Genomic DNA, 3,326 nt, shown 5'->3' on the forward strand with positions numbered 1-3,326 from the left:
AATCAAGATTCTTTAAAGTAAAAAAAAAAATTAGTAAAGTGATAAAGTAAGGAATTAATCACTCTTAAATTAAGATAGTGGGATACACATTTTATAGAAGTTGTAAAATTAAGAGTATTTATCTATTTTGGTCCCTAAAAAATTTCACACCAGACACTTTAGTCTCCAACTAAAATTAATTACTTAATTGGTCCCTAACAATTAACTCCGTCAGTCATTTAGGTCCTTTGTTCCGTCAACTCTAACGGAGGACAAAATAGCCCCTGACAACTCTAATGTGGGACAAAATGGTCCCTGACCCCCTCTATTCAGAAACGATACTATTTTCCCCCAATTTTCATCATATCTCGCATAACCCTAACAGTTTAACACTGCAACTTCAAGCTACATATGCACACTCTACAACTTCAATGTTCACAAGAAGAAAAATTCCCAACATTTTCTCAACCAATTCATACTAAAAAAACTGATGACACTACAGGAGAACCGCAGCTTAGCAGCGGTTTATATAAGGATTAGTTGCGCTTTTTAACCGCCGCAAAACGAGTTACCAGCGGTTCAAAAACCGTTGCAATATAGGGCGTGTATATTTGATTTTGCGGCGGTTTCTTTGAACCGCTGGCACAACTGCAGCGAAACCACATGAATGGCAACGATTGATTTAGCGGTGGTTTCAAACTGCCGCTATTTGGCCAACAGGAAATTCGACCGCATTTTCTGGCGGTTTTGAACCGCTGCTGTTCTTTTGACCGTTGTGTTTTAAAAAATGTATTTTGCGGCGGTTCCAAACCGCCGCTATCTGATGCTCCAAAAATTTAAATTTATTTTCGGCCATTTGATAACCGCCGCTATTGTTCCGTCTAAATGGCCGCAAAATTACTGTATTTTGCACTGGCAATCAACGCTCTTTTAATTACTGTATTATTTTTTTGTTATTTTTTGAATTTTTTCTGATATTAGAAAACTTAATTATTTTGTAACTGAAAGAATAAATTAATGGGTGAACGAATATTGGCAAAACTGATAAAATTATTCATTAATCCAAATATCAATAAAGTGTATTCCTTACTAAGAGTTGCATAATCAATAATAAAAAAGTGTATATTTAGCTTAAAGAATAAATTTCAAATCCTTAGTTCTACTCTGTCCCTCCAATGAATTCATCCATGCAGCCACGTCTGGTGGCAGCTTCCTATCTTGCCCTTGAAGTAGACACATCAGAGCACTCTTCATTGCCTGTCTTTTCGTCTTCTCGGCTGCTACTTCATCCTCCATTGCCTTCCTTTTTAATTTCTCAGCCGCCAGCTCTGCTTGTAGTTCAAGCAACACCCTTTGGGTCTCCTCCCTTTGAGTTCCAATGCTCGACTGAGGTGAATTCATACCGAACACTTGACTAGTAGTCGGTCCAATTCCCATGCCATGCACTCTACCTGGGTGATCCTTTCCAAGAGCTTGAGCAAGTGAATCATTCTGAGACAACAGTCTAGATGATTCATCATGTTGCTCAATCTCCACAATTCTTTCCTACACAGTTAGATAAGCGAACATAAGCATTTATTAGCTAATTGCTAACCGAACAAACTTTAAACACAATTTTAACAAACAAAACCTATGAGAAATAACATAGCAATTCTCAACTCATTACTTACACCAATAGCCCGAGCTGCATCATGGAGATAGGATCCATTAGATCGTTTGTGCGTTAAGACAAACAACTCCCCCTACTAACTGGACGCCCTTGTCGTTCTGACTACAACAATATAGCTTAAATAGTGAATAGGTATACGCAGAGAAGGTTCAAAAAGTAAGTGAATCCTAAATTACCTCTTCTTCTCCGAGCCTTGCCAAGCTTTTTGATCCGCCAGTATGAGTGTATAACTGCTTCGATCGATTCTCAGCATTTTTTCTACACTTCTCCTATTATGCCATCAAAAGTAAGAGCTACTAGACACTATTTCTAACTAACTCAACGTGACATAAATAGAATTTTGAAAGTATGAAATAAAAATAAATTACCTTTGTTTCTTCACTGTTGCGATAATCAAGGAACCATCTCCAATAATCCGCAGTAATTCCCTTTGGACGGCCTTTAATATTTTGTTCAAAAGTCAGATCTGATTTGTAAAAGTGATCATATAAATGGTTCCTCATGTCCTTCCAAGCCCTTCCTAGCATTTTTAATATTGTACGCTTGATAATTCCTCCACTATCTTCTTCAAAATGGAACAATTCCTGCAAGAGTAGAATTAAATTGTTAGTAGGCGTCGAATTAAGATTCCGGGACTGTACAAAAATATAACGATTTACCTTTACACATTCATTATATATCTTGTCCCTAGAGCGAACCTTTCTCCAGTCCTTCTCGTAGATTGGAAATTTGGTATAGTCAAATCCTAGCATTCCGACAATGCTATGATTAGTATACCAACTTCATTTCAAACTAGTTGCAGTCTATCGTTGAACCTGAGTACGATCTTTCTACTGTTAGGTGGCTTCATAGCCTCTCTCACACTTAAATGAAGTTGCTTGATTGTCCCATCAGACTCTGTTTATCATAGTTATTCTGTGTGAGTAACTACTGTGGCTAAGATGCGATGAAATCATAAAAAAATTACTCATAAAAAAAATACATGGGATAAATTCTTGTATACCAATTGTTTTAACAACCCAAAATTCGGTGGTCTTGCGTCTCTTGCGCTTCAGAGCCTCTGGGTCTAAGTCTTCATCAGGCAGTTCCGAGTGTTCAGCACCATTCGTGCAATTCTGTGGAGCAGGCGGTAGTTCGGTACGGGGGTGGTCGAAAGGGGCGTAAAGATGAGGTCGAGGCGACACCAGTACCACCAGAGGGGGGAATTAGGCCATCCACTTGGGGAAAGGATGAAGCTGTAGCAGATACTGTTTGAGTTTGCTGACATACTGAGTCTAACTTTGATTTCTTCGTGTAACAACCTATCCTGGGCATCTTAATAAACTTGGTACCACCAAGTGTATCACTTAATACTATTATCAAAATGTAAAAGATAAACAAAAATTCAATAGCATTAAATATAAGCAAATATTTAGACACAAAGCAAAAATATCTCAAATTATAGCTCGTAAAAGAAATAGCAATAGGCTTACAATTTTTAATTAGGAGCAACATGCCTTTTCAATAGCTTTGTCAATTATATTTTTTTGAACAAACAGGCTCAATATAAAGTAATAATAAATTGGGGTTCAAATAAGCAACTATATATGCTAGGACATATATAAAACATATAGAACTTGATAAAATTACCATAAGCAACTATATATGCCTTTCACATTCGAATGCACATGTAAAGGCA

At 37.1% G+C, this 3,326-nt stretch overlaps 1 long non-coding RNA gene across 1 annotated transcript; it reads right to left on the reverse strand.

Moving 5' to 3' along the window:
• On the reverse strand, positions 1,451 to 2,076 carry LOC110268544. Its single transcript, XR_002356636.1, has 4 exons — positions 2,017 to 2,076; positions 1,825 to 1,917; positions 1,646 to 1,750; positions 1,451 to 1,524 (listed from the first exon to the last, which is right to left on the reverse strand). It is a non-coding gene; the product is annotated as an uncharacterized LOC110268544 (long non-coding RNA).

Source organism: Arachis ipaensis, chromosome B10 (assembly GCF_000816755.2).
Source record: "Arachis ipaensis cultivar K30076 chromosome B10, Araip1.1, whole genome shotgun sequence".
Taxonomy (NCBI): Eukaryota; Viridiplantae; Streptophyta; class Magnoliopsida; order Fabales; family Fabaceae; genus Arachis; species Arachis ipaensis.